General features: G+C 41.2%; 1 pseudogene; it reads left to right on the top strand.

The window, feature by feature from the left end:
- The first annotated feature begins 1,569 nt into the window (after positions 1-1,569).
- Positions 1,570-15,322, top strand: part of LOC148442035 (up-regulator of cell proliferation-like) — a 100,966-nt pseudogene continuing 87,213 nt past the window's right edge.

The following is a 15,322-nucleotide window of genomic DNA, read 5'->3' as shown; positions in this document are numbered from 1 at the left end:
GGGGCCGTTCTTTCTGCGCCACCATACTGTGTCTGTCTCTTTTCTCTCTCTTATTAGCTTCTCTTATTAGCTAGTTCAATTACAGTTCAATTACAGTTCAATTTATAGTTAAAGTAGCTTATTAGCTTACATTTAAATAAATTTAAATAAATAAAGCTGACCTTCCTTTCCCCTTACACAAGTCTCAGTGTCGTTATTTCAAGGTATTACAGTGTGGTTTACTGTCCTGTCAAGGGGAGGGCACCCATCAGGTGATGAGGAGTTTAATATGCGGCTCCTGTAACTGACTGCTGAGAGGTAAACAGGGTTGGACTTTGTGATGTTTATATCTATATCAGGTTTATGAGGATGTGCTGGGTATAAGGGTGTGTTGGGTAATAAAGGCAGAGTTGTCACACAGGGGAGACAGCTGAGAGCAGTCACAGTAAGTTTCTCTTTCCTGTAATGTAAGAAATGATTAGAGGGTCTGATGGGCTGTGGAGTGAGGGGAAGAGCAGAAGACAAGGGGGCAGCTCCAGAGGAAACCTCCAGACTTGTGTGACAGTGAGATGATGAGTACCTGACGAGAGAGAGAGAGAGAGAGAGAGAGAGAGAACAGACTGTGAGACAGGGGAGAGAAAGAGATATTAGAAGAGAGAGCAAGAGACAGAGCAGAGTGGGAAAGAAAGAGTGAGACAGGGCAGACAGAGAGAGGAGAGAGTGTTTGGAAGATAAGTAGCGAGAAGAGAGAATACAAGAGATAGAAAGTACAGAGAGAGAGATAGAGAGAGAAGTGAGTGTGGGGAAGATAGGGAGAGAGAAGAGAGAGTGCACTGGGGGAAGAGAGAGAGAACGATTTTGGCTGTCTGACACCTTTGAGATTAGAGTAAGGAGAAAGAGACAGTCCTCTCCTTTGTGGGGCACTAATCCAACACATGAAATCAGTAAAGATCGATATATGCTAAAACTTCACTTTTAATGAAATATATCAAAGATAAAAAGAAAGAGCTCACATATATTGCAATAGAACAACAACACACAAACACATAATGGCACAAATCAGCGGTATATCGTATATGTTGAAATAATAAATATATGGTTCAGACTCATCAGATGTATACTATAAATTACCACAGATTTATGCGTATGATAAGAATCGTATTAAATCCAATCGGGAACAGTTGGCAAACATTATATAGCCAATCAAGGTGTATGCAAAAATAATCAATTTCTTTCTTAAGAGATATCTCAAGGTTTTGTTACTAGAAGTCATGTAATGGAGAGACAACAACTATTTCTGAGTCCTCAATTGTATATTGTTGCACTGATATAGGGACTGTTGGGAGCTAGCAGAGAATGCTGATTACAGCTGATACTTTATAATAATACCTGACATAAACTAACCAGTCTAAATCCAGTTACCTCCTACATGCCCAACACTTACTGCTATAATGTACAAAACAGGACACAGAAGACTATAACTACAGTTATTTACAGTTAGGCGCAAATCCACATAACGTTCTCCTAGCCTAACCGTTCTTATTTTAGGGGTAATCGGGAGGGTGTACAAAGTTAATTAAAGGTATGAGCATGTACCAGAAGCCAAGGTAACCCCAAAATGACTGGATGGTTAGCGGTGTGACTTACTAATACCCCTTTTACACCAGAGCTATAACACGGGTTATTGCAGGGTTAACCCCTGTAGCTCCTTGGTGTAAAAGGGGAGAGGGTTGGATCGTTGGGTCGAGTGACCCGGCGATCCAACCCAGGTAACTTGCAGGGTTTAACACAGGAATAACCCGTGAAACCCGGCAGTGTGAATGGTGCACTCCGGGTCACAATGACCTGGAGCGCGCCACATGCCAGCCGATTGGTGCGGCTTCAGTGGCGTTTGGAGATGACATCATCTCCAAGTGCCCACTTCAACGCCGGAAAAGACGGGCCTATGCAAACCCGGCTCCGGTGTGAACGGCGCCGACTCGGGAATATCCTGGGTTGGTGCCGGCTAAATTCCGGGTCTGATCGGGATTGGAACTCTCTTCCAACTCCAGGTCAGACCCAGAATTTCGGTGTAAAAGTGGTATAAGTAGGTTAGTTTGTGAGCTGCTCCAATGTGCATTTATAAAGATCCTGTACTATAAAACCAGTGGCTTCCTAAATTCTGCTCCCATTCACTGAAACAGATGAGCTGATAAACACTTAGAGGGGTATTCAAAATGAAACGTAAACTTCGCTGTCGAAGTTTACGTTTCATATCGGAGTTTTTACCTGCGTTAAAGTATCGGGCGCCCGCCCGCTTATCCCCGTATTCAATATAAAATTAACAAAAACGGGAACCTCCGAAGTTGGATTTGCGTAAAGTTACGAATTTTCCCTTAAAAAATTTGTAAGATCCCCCTAAACTTGTAAAAACATGGGGGAACACTATGGGTACCCCCGTTTTAGCCTTTAATTGAAAGTCGGGGATTTAAATAGCCGCAGCAGGTGTTTTTTTCCCGACATTGAAGAAGTGATGCAGAAGAGCACTTAGGTTATTTTTTTCGTTTTTTTAACTGGTCCCATCAAATTTGGGGTACATGAAAATGGGTACTGGCATATTTTTAAGTCCCTAAAGTAAGTTTTGAAAAATTCTGCATTTGTGCACCTGCCGCTATAAATCTATTCTAGAAAACATCTGCTGCTATAATTCTATTCTAGAAAACACCTGCCGCATCCTTGCAGAATAGCCCTGAACCTATTTCCCTATTGTTAATCAATTTTTTCCCTTTTTTTTTTTTTTCACCCCAATTTTTAAATTCATTTTTTGGGGTGTCCCTATTATTTTTTAAAACTTTTTTTTGACACAGTTCTTTTTTAAATGTCATTCCCAGGGGTGCAGGCTATTTTTTTAAGCCTGCACCCCTAAACCCCAATTCTGCACTTTTTATCGACACCTATTCAATGGTGAAAAGTTATCCCCGTTTTTTATCTTCGAATTTTCAAAAATGCGAAAAGTCTTTGAAATTGAATACGGTGTAAAAGTAAAACCTCCGATAATGACGTCATAGCGCCGATATTAGCGCAAAAACAATGTTTTCGCTCACATATTGAATACCCCTGTAAGTATGCAGCTTTAGTTTGTACACAAGTGGGGAAGAGACTTGAGCAACATTAGGTGAAACTTCGTTAGTAGAGCATTAGGAGTTTGAATTGCACCCAGCATGGCCCTGAGAACTAGCAAGAAAAAGAAAGACTCTTTGTTGGGACACTCTTAGAAAATGTTACAATATAACTTTTAATTGATTAGATTAAAATCATACGCACTATCTTATCATTATAAGAAGAAAAACACAAACTTATAAGGGATTTTATAATATACCCAAAATGCAAACCCAATCCTGATTACCCCTTTTATTCTCCTTATATTGCATACTCCACAATGGATGAGCAATGTACTGTTCTACCGCTGTGAGGCGCAAATTAAGGAGGGGAAATTCTTAGACTGGTAAGAAATGACAAATGTCATACATAAATGACAGACATGTGCGTCTCATAGGTATAAGGGCAAAAATATTATAAATAATGATCTAATTATGACAAAATTGTATATAATAAAATTGTTACACAAATCTCCTGGTTTCTATGTAATTATTCATAAAGTCTTATACTTTGTGTATATAATTCCAAGGCTTACATTAATTTTGTTACATTTTGAATAACACGCGATAGATTACAGATCCGACAAGCTGTTACTATCGGTGACCAACCATGATTAAAGTGGAAAATTGCTGACCAAAAGTAAAAGTACTGTTTGTAATAGCAGGATTTGTGATGCAACAGGCAATTTACCACTAATAATTTTCAATGCTGACACACTGTAGGCAGGGCCGGCTCTTGGGTGTTCGACCTGAGCGGTCGAACAGGGGAGCCACTCATAGAGGGCGCACCCCTCCCCAACATCCTGATGTCAGCGGGACAGTAGTGTTCCACTGTTCCACCCGTACGCTGAAGTGGCCCGCGGGTGGTAAAATCGGGAGGTTGCAGACCCCCACCGCCACAGCAGTGCGGCAGTGCCGGTCTCCGGAGTCTCAGTGCCGTGAGAAGGCCGGGGGAAGCCCAACTAGTGAAGCTCCCCCCAGCCAGATGTTATTTGGAGGCGTGCCGTGTGGGCACGCCCCTCAAATAACGTCGTGTAAGGGGGCGCCTATGTTAATTAGAGCACACTCCCAATTTCGGACACGCGCGGCCACACAGGGCGCTATTAACCCTGGAGCCGGCCCTGACTGTAGGAGCTTTTTTCTGTGACAATGAGTCCTAAATTATTGTTTTTGTATATAATACAATGTTATGATGAATGTGATTTTAGTTTACTAACACGTTGTGTGAATAGGTACATATTTCTTGCACACTTGTAACACAACCCACAGGATAATCATCTTTTTCAGGGGCTATTCTGTGACACTGATTGCTTTGGGATGTTACCCGTAGCAACGTTAACCAAGATCTGAATTTTTGCACACAATAAAATAACTACAACGTTTGTAATGGATATACTGTATTATGAGATCAGAATTAAATTTGACTGATTATGGGCCACTTTAGGAACTCTTTCTACAACTGACCATTCATCAGGTTTTAAACTCCTGGGTACTATTCCAGGGTGGCATTTCTGTCAGCTATTAGCATCCTAAATTGTAAATAACCGTCTATATCAGACTGTATACCCCATTGCTGATACATACCATCTATATCATACTGTATACCCCATTGCAGACACATACCATCTATATCAGACTGTATACCCCATTGCTGATACATACCATCTATATCATACTGTATACCCCATTGCAGACACATACCATCTATATCAGACTGTATACTCCATTACTGATACCTACCATCTATATCACACTGTATACTCCATTGCTGATACATACCATCTATATCATATCTATACCCCATTACTGATACATACCATCTATATCATACTGTATACCCCATTACTGATACATACCATCTATATCATATCTATACCCCATTACTGATACATACCATCTATATCATACTGTATACCCCATTGCAGACACATACCATCTATATCAGACTGTATACCCCATTGCTGATACATACCATCTATATCATACTGTATACCCCATTGCAGACACATACCATCTATATCAGACTGTATACTCCATTACTGATACCTACCATCTATATCACACTGTATACTCCATTGCTGATACATACCATCTATATCATATCTATACCCCATTACTGATACATACCATCTATATCATATCTATACCCCACTGCTGATACATACCATCTATATCATACTGTATACCCCATTACTGATACATACCATCTATATCATATCTATACCCCATTACTGATACATACCATCTATATCATATCTATACCCCATTACTGATACATACCATCTATATCATATCTATACTCATTACTGATACATACCATCTATATCATATCTATACCCCATTACTGATACATACCATCTATATCAGACTGTATACCCCATTACTGATAAATACCATCTATATCATACTGTATACCCCATTGCTGACACATACCATCTATATCATACTGTATACCCCATTACTGATACACACCATCTATATCATACTGTATACCCCATTGCTGATACATACCAACTATATCATATCTATACCCCATTACTGATACATACCATCTATATCATATCTATACCCCATTACTGTTACATACCATCTATATCATACTGTATACCCCATTACAGATACATACCATCTATATCATATCTATACCCCATTACTGATACATACCATCTATATCATACTGTATACCCCATTACTGATACATACCATCTATATCATATCTATACCCCATTACTGATACATACCATCTATATCATATCTATACCCCATTGCTGATATATACCATCTATATCATACTGTATACCCCATTACTGATACATACCATCTATATCATATCTATACCCCATTACTGATACATACCATCTATATCATATCTATACCCCATTGCTGATATATACCATCTATATCATACTGTATACCCCATTACTGATACATACCATCTATATCATATCTATACCCCATTACTGATACATACCATCTATATCATATCTATACCCCATTACTGATACATACCATCTATATCATACTGTATACCCCATTACTGATACATACCATCTATATCATACTGTATACCCCATTGCTGATACATACCATCTATATCATACTGTATACCCCATTGCTGACACATACCATCTATATCATACTGTATACCCCATTACTGATACACACCATCTATATCATACTGTATACCCCATTGTTGATACATACCAACTATATCATATATATACCCCATTACTGATACATACCATCTATATCATATCTATACCCCATTACTGATACATACCATCTATATCATACTGTATACCCCATTACTGATACATACCATCTATATCATATCTATACCCCATTACTGATACATACCATCTATATCATATCTATACCCCATTGCTGATATATACCATCTATATCATACTGTATACCCCATTACTGATACATACCATCTATATCATATCTATACCCCATTACTGATACATACCATCTATATCATATCTATACCCCATTACTGATACATACCATCTATATCATACTGTATACCCCATTACTGAAACATACCATCTATATCAGACTGTATACCCCATTGCTGATACATACCACCTATATCATACTGTATACCCCATTACTGATACATACCATCTATATCATACTGTATACCCCATTGCTGATACATACCATCTATATCATATCTATACCCCATTACTGATACATACCATCTATATCATACTGTATACCCCATTACTGATACATACCATCTATATCATACTGTATACCCCATTACTGATACATACCATCTATATCATATCTATACCCCATTACTGATACATACCATCTATATCATATCTATACCCCATTGCTGATATATACCATCTATATCATACTGTATACCCCATTACTGATACATACCATCTATATCATATCTATACCCCATTACTGATACATACCATCTATATCATATCTATACCCCATTACTGATACATACCATCTATATCATACTGTATACCCCATTACTGATACATACCATCTATATCATACTGTATACCCCATTGCTGATACATACCATCTATATCATATCTATACCCCATTACTGATACATACCATCTATATCATACTGTATACCCCATTGCTGATACATACCATCTATATCATACTGTATACCCCATTGCTGATACATACCATCTATATCATACTGTATACCCCATTACTGATACATACCATCTATATCATACTGTATACCCCATTACTGATACATACCATCTATATCATACTGTATACCCCATTACTGATACATACCATCTATATCATACTGTATACCCCATTACTGATACTGTATACCCCATTACTATATCATACTGTATACCCCATTACTGATACATACCATCTATATCATATCTATACCCCATTACTGATACATACCATCTATATCATATCTATACCCCATTACTGATACATACCATCTATATCATACTGTATACCCCATTACTGATACATACCATCTATATCATACTGTATACCCCATTACTGATTCATACCATCTATATCATACTGTATACCCCATTACTGATACATACCATCTATATCATATCTATACCCCATTACTGATACATACCATCTATATCATATCTATACCCCATTACTGATACATACCATCTATATCACACTGTATACCCCATTGCTGATACATACCATCTATATCATACTGTATACCCCATTGCTGATACATACCATCTATATCATACTGTATATCCCATTACTGATACACACCATCTATATCATACTGTATACCCCATTACTGATACATACCATCTATATCATATCTATACCCCATTGCTGATATATACCATCTATATCATAACTATACCCCATTACTGATACATACCATCTATATCATACTGTATACCCCATTACTGATACATACCATCTATATCACACTGTATACCCCATTACTGATACATACCATCTATATCATATCTATACCCCATTGCTGATATATACCATCTATATCATACTGTATACCCTATTACTGATACATACCATCTATATCATACTGTATACCCCATTGCTGATACATACCATCTAATTACTTTTTGGTCATCAATTTTCCACTTTAATCATGGTTGGTCACCCATAGTGACAGCGTGTCAGATCAATAATCTTTCATGTGTTGATCAAAATGTAACAAAATTAATGTAAGCCTTGGAAGCATATATATATATAAAGTGTAAGAATGTGTCTAATAATTACAATTTTATTATATACAATTTTGTCATAATTAGATAATTATTTATAATATTTTTGCCCTTATACCTATGAGACGCACATGTCTGTCATTTATGTATGACATTTGTCATTTTTTACCAATCTAAGAATTTCCCCTCCTTAATTTGCGCCTCACAGGGGTAGAACAGTACATTGCTCATCCATTGTGGAGTATGCGATATACGGAGAATAAAAGGGGGGGATCAGGATTGGATTTGCGTTTTGTGTATATATTAAAATCCCTATTATAAGTTTGTGTTTTGCTTCTTATAATGATAAGCTAGTGCGTTGTGATCTAAACAATTAAAAGTTATATTTTAACAGTTTCGGTTAAGAGTGCCCCAACAAAGGGTCTTTCTTATCTTGCCAGTTCTCAGTACTACCATACTGACTCTGGGTGCACCACCCGCTGTATACATTTCCTGTGCTAATGGGAATATATCAGACATAAATTGTTGGTGCTTTTTCTGGTGATGCTCTGTTGTGAGCAAATTGTGAAATATTATCCTTGTGCAGAACCATAAACTCTCTCTTGGTGACCTAACGTGGCCCTGTCAGAACCAGTTTAGGCTTTCCTGTTTCCCAGACATTCAGGGAATTTGGTGACAAGGAGGTGAGGTGCCCAGCCTCACTGCAATATAGACATAGCTTGTTTCTGAATCGCTTGTCTCGATCTTCAGGCAAAATACAAGCTCTTCCACTTTGCAGAGGCTCATTAGGTGCAGTAACCGGAGTAGAGAATCACTTGAAACTGGTCCTGCAGGAGTCTTCTTTTTCCTGGGATCTATCCAGGTTCTGGAGATCAGTTTTGTTGCTCAGAGAAACCAGTTCATCCAAGGTAGTTGATAATTCTCAGGAAGCAAAGTCATCTTTTACATGGTCAGTCAAGTCTTGCCAGAAGGTTTCCACTAAAGCTTCACTGTTCTGCTGAGTTGAGTGAGGATGGATCTGAATAGTATATTACTCCACTCTTTGTGTACCCTGTCTCTAGCACAGAACACTAGAGGATGCAGAAGTAACCTAGCTGGGTCCATCAAAAGTTCACTTGAAACCCACTATTAAGGCGTTAGTATAAAATAGCCAGGGATCATCCCTCTCCCACAGGGGAGAAACCCATGTTAGACCATTGTAACGCTTTCTTCCATTCCTAAGTAACGAAGATGAAGAGTTATTCACCATTCCTGAATCTTGGCGTCTACATCTACAGTCTATATATGTACAGCGGCAACTGTCTCTTTATCTGATCTCAGATCTCCACCTCTTCAGGAATAAAAAGACATTACAAAGTAGCAGACATTGCTGGTTATTAGTGTAACCCTATCTATACTCTAGGGCAGTGGTGGCGAACCCTGGCACTCCAGCTGCTGTGGGACTACATATCCCAGCATGCACTGCCACAGTTTTAGCATTCCATAATAGCAAAACTCTGGCAGTGCATGCTGGGATATGTAGTCCCACAGCAGCTGGAGTGCCAGGGTTCGCCACCACTGCTCTAGGGTATTTGTGTTTAGTGCCTCCACACAAGCTAATTATTATAGTATATATACAGAGGTAAGGGCCCCATACATCTGCGATGGATTGCCGCGATCCCTCGATGCTGCAACCCGGCATCGCAGGATCGCAGAAATCCAACATTTGACGATCGCAATCAAAAAATTATCGTGAATGTCTAATCAGGGACATTTAATATTGAAAATTTCAGCATTCCCGTGACAGATCGCTGACCATCGATGGTGGCCGGCCGGCGTTTCCACCTGGCAGATCTTCATTTCCAATCACGTCGCAGGATCGCGGAAACCCCCCTCTGATGTATGGGCACCTGTAGAGTGGGCCAACTTGGGAAAACCCACCTGAGTACTGTTAGTGTAGAATGTATGTCTATAGCTGCATACACACACAACGATTTTTTTAATGATTATCGTTAAACAATATCGTTTAACGATAATCGTTTGCAAAAATCGTTCACTTTCTGAGTCAAACGATGAACGATTATCGTTCATGAGCGTTCACGTTTGTAGTTTGTCGTTTGTAGTTCAGTCAGACTTGTCAACTCAACGATTTTCATTAAGGGAATATGCAAAAATCGTTTGTAGTTCATAAAAATCGTTCATGACATTTAGTAAATGAACAACTTTAGTAAACGATTTTAGTTAATTTTTTCAAGGGAAAAAATCGTTTACTAAAATCGTTCATTAAAAAAATCGTTGTGTGTGTATGCAGCTTTTGTGGTAATTACCTGGTACACTCAAACTTATACAATTTTCTTCCTCACAGGTTTCGATCTTCGAGAGCTTCGGTGTAAGGTAAGGTAATACACAATAAAGCATTTGTCTCTTAGGGGTAAATTTACTAAGGGTTGAGTTTGTGTGAATTTGTGTGAGTTTGAGTGAATTTGCAAACTCACATGAGTTTTTCATCTCGCAAATTTACTAAAGACAAACTCAAGTGAGTTTGAAGTGAGTTTTCTTTTTTCAATTAAAACTCATGTGAGTTTACTCGAAAAAACTCACCATTGGCTAAAATCAGAAGTACTTTAGACGAAAAAGATGCAACTCGCAAATTTACTGAGATTCAAGTTTCCAATCTTGTGTGAGATTGTGGCAAACTCACTGTGAAATAGAAGTTTTAAACACTCACCTCCTGAGCTGCGAGTTTGGGTGAAAACATACACAAATAATTTTTTTTTACTTGTTTAAGTTGGGCTAATTATTATAAAAAAATGATGTGAGGTCCCCCCCAAAAGACTAACCAGCCCCGGACTTGCCAGCCTGTCCTGGTACCTAAAATTACAGGGAACAAAATGAATAGGGTTCCCCCGTAAATTAGATACCAGCACCAGGCTGCAGGGCCAGTCCTGGTTTTAATTTTTGGGGTTAAAAAATTTGCATAGGGGTACCCCTAAAATTAAAACCAGCACTGGACCCTTTCTAGCGGGGGGCTGATGCCACAGCCAGGGGAGCCCTTTCACCGGGCCCCCCAGCCGCAACATCAGCCCTGACCGGTAGTCAGCCCAGGCCAGGGATCCCTGGGGAGTTGGGGAACCCTCCAATAAAGGGGAGCCCCTCTCCAGGGCACCCCTGGCCTAGGTTGATAGCCCGGGGCTATCCCCGCCAACCCTGGGCAGTGGGTGGCGGGGTTGATAGTGTAGGTGTAGTGTTAAAAATTGAATTAACAACATTGGGCCTGATTCAGACCCACTCGCAAGCGGCTGTCCGCTCGCAAGTGGGTCGATGTTCTGCACTGTGCATGCGCACGACGGAGGGAGCTCCGTCGTGCGCATGCGCCAGACACGACGAGCGAAGGACTTTCCTTCGCTCGTTGTGTCTGATCAAAGGGGGCATGCTGTCGATGTTGATTGACAGCACGCCCCCTTTGGTGGGCGTGCCGGGGGCGTGCCTCCCTGATGGGGGCGTTCCTAAGGGAACGCCTACCGTCAGAAGCAGGCCCACTGACATCACTAGTGATGTCAGTGGGAGTGATTTCGGCTCTGATAGAGCCAAAATCTCTCCGGGCCTTGCGGTTGAAAACCTCAACCGCAGGCTCCGGCACGCAGTTTCGATGGTCGCGATGGTCAAGACCATCGCGGCCATCAAACTGCACGCTCGTATATGCTGTGGGTGGTGACCCACAGCTATACGAGCGTCCAGGAGGACGCTCCATAGTTATGGAGGACGGCCCTCATTTAGAGCGTGCGCTCTGCTCAGAGCGTCCGGCTCTGAATGAGGGCCATTGTCTTTACAGTAGAACTGCAGGTCCCAGCAAGCCTCCCCCGCATGCTGGTACTTGGAGAACCACAAGTACCAGCATGCAGGGAATTAAGGGGCCACTGGTACTTGTAGTTCACCTGTAAAGAAATGTGTAAAAAAACACAACACACACCGTGAAAATAAAGATTTATTACTTACATACATACACACATACTTACCTGCTCCCAGATGTTCACGTCCCCTTCTCAACATAAAGTATCCAATGGTTGTACCTGTAAAAAAAGAACCAATACTCACCTTTTGTCCCACGATGTTCTCCGCAGTATTCCAAAGAGGACCCCGGAGACACTGTAACAAGACGCCACAGCATAACAGTATCAGTAATGACAGCTCCGGCCTTGAGCTATCATTAGTGTTGAGCGGCCAGCCAATCAGCGGCTTTGTGAGCGGGCTGGAGGCGGAAAAACAAAACAAAACAAAGAACGCTCTGATTCAGCCCCACAGTTCAAATAATCAGCTTCCCCATGAGATCTTGTACGCCTTCCACTGCCTTAATAACTTTTGTATTTAGAGTGACGTAGTCTATATAATACATAGTGCTCTGAATGGGCAATTATATTGAAGGTGACTGACTCTGTCGGCATTTGCATTCCCCTCCTGTGACCGCTGACCTGTCTGCCTGCAGTGTCACTCTATCACCATCTATCTATCTATCACCCAGTGTGGTCAGGTTACATTCAGCTCACCACCTCCGTCATGCAGGATTCCTGGACTGTGCAGCTACAGCTGATTCAGTATAATACAACGGAGTCGGCCTGTTATCCAAACCCGCCTCCTGTCAATCCAAATGGGTCTCTCCCTCAGTGGACTGTTTTATTCCAGCCAGGGGGAGTTTGCCTTCCGCTAAGCCCACCCTGGCAAACCTATCCCCATCGCTCCACCGACGCTAATCTCCTCAGCAGCCCGCTAACCCACCAGCAGCCGAGTGACCACGTCAGTTAGCTCACAAGGGGGATCAGGAGTCTCAAGGTGCGGACACACGTAGCCATTTGCGTTACCAACGATTTTCGTTAACGATTTCCCTTCAGGTTTTTCCCTTGAAATAATGAACGATTTGGTGTTTTATAGTGAACGATTTCATGAACGATGAACGATTTCGTTAGCATGCATACAGTGAATGGCCATCGTTCATCGTTCGTTCTGTAAACATGAACGATTTTCTGAACGATAATCGTCACGTTGGACAGTCAGAAGGGACGATGAACGAAAACTACAAATTACAAACGGGAGCGCGCATTGATGATTTTCGTTCATCGTTATAACTCTGAAAGTGAATGATTTTTTGAACGACATAACGACGTCATTAACAACAAATCGGTAAAAAAATCGTTACGTGTGTATACACCTTAACTGTCGCTGCAGCTCCAGGGATATTTATACCGTCACTCACATGTCCATGCAGATACCTCGCGGCTACCTACCTTCTTACCAGAGCCTCCTTCTCTCTAGCCCCACGCACCCCTTCTAGGACCATCTCCCGTGTTGTGTGTGTGTAACGTGTATTTAATCATCACCTTCAATGGGGGGTGTTTCACCTTTTGACACAGCTTATAATATAAATATATGTTAAAACAAATTCCTGACACTTAATGACTTAATCAGTGCACTAATACAGTGGTTCTCAGACTCTGTCCTCAGGACCCCACACAGGACACATTTCCCAGGTCACCCAGCAGGTGCACAGGTGTACTCATTACTCACTGACACATTCCCAGGTCACCCAGCAGGAGCACAGGTGTACTCATTACTCACTGACACATTTCCCAGGTCACCCAGCAGGTGCACAGGTGTACTCATTACTCACTGACACATTTCCCAGGTCACCCAGCAGGAGCACAGGTGTACTCATTACTCACTGACACATTTCCCAGGTCACCCAGCAGGAGCACATGTGTACTCATTACTCACTGACACATTTCCCAGGTCACCCAGCAGGAGCACAGGTGTACTCATTACTCACTGACACATTTCCCAGGTCACCCAGCAGGAGCACAGGTGTATCCATTACTTACTGACACATTTCCCAGGTCACCCAGCAGGAGCACAGGTGTACTCATTACTTACTGACACATTTCCCAGGTCACCCAACAGGAGCACAGGTGTACTCATTACTCACTGACACATTTCCCAGGTCACCCAGCAGGAGCATAGGTGTATCCATTACTTACTGACACATTTCCCAGGTCACCCAGCAGGAGCACAGGTGTATCCATTACTTACTGACACATTTCCCAGGTCACCCAGCAGGTGCACAGGTGTATCCATTACTCACTGACACATTTTAAAAGATCCACAGGTGGAGCTAATTATTTCACTTGTGATTCTGTGACCTGGAAAACATGCATTGTTTGGGTTCCTCCTGTGAGGACCGAGTTTGAGAACCTGTGCTCTAATCTAATTCTATGAGAAACCAAATATATATTATATTATAATATATATATACTGTATATACAGGTTGAGTCTCCCATATCCAAAATGCTTGGGACCAGGGGTATTTTGGATATTGGAATATTCCGTATTTTGGAATAATTGCATGCCATAATGAAATATCTTGGGAATAGGACCCCAATATACACACAGAATGCATTTATGTGCTATATACACCTTATACACACAGCCTGCAGGTCATTCTATACAATATTTTCAATAATTTTGTGGCTCAAGCAAAGTTTGTGTACATACATGAAATTCATTTCTGTTTCATATACACCTTATACACACAGCCTGAAGGTGATTTTATACAATATGTTTAATAATTTGTGCCTTAGACAAAGTTTGAGTACATTGAACCATCAAAAATCAAAGGATCGCCTGGCATTTGTGGGAGGACCTACTGACATCACTAGTGATGTCAGTAGTGGACTTCCTGCTCTATTATAGCAGGAAGTCCACTCGGGCTTGCGGCAGCCGAGACCCTACCCCAGGGTCTCGTCGCAAGCCCGATGGTCGTGATAATCGCAACGGTCTCCAGTCCGCTCACAGAAGCTGTGGTTGGACACCCGCAGCTTTGCAAGCGGTCTGGAGAGAAAAAACAAACAAAACGCCCACAGACCCTGCCTGCGGCATCGAGCGGGTCTGAATCAGGGCCTGTACCCACTGCTCCATGCCTGACTCTGCTCCTGCTTAGCTACACTGTTGTCAGATACCAAACCCTATGCACTAGACCAGGGGTAGCCAACCTCGGTCCTC

This window comes from Taudactylus pleione, unplaced genomic scaffold (genome assembly GCF_031769625.1).
Source record: "Taudactylus pleione unplaced genomic scaffold, aTauple2 ptg001650l, whole genome shotgun sequence".
NCBI lineage: Eukaryota > Metazoa > Chordata > Amphibia > Anura > Myobatrachidae > Taudactylus > Taudactylus pleione.
Note: the sequence above shows the minus strand (reverse complement) of the source record. Positions and strands in the feature narration are given on the sequence as shown.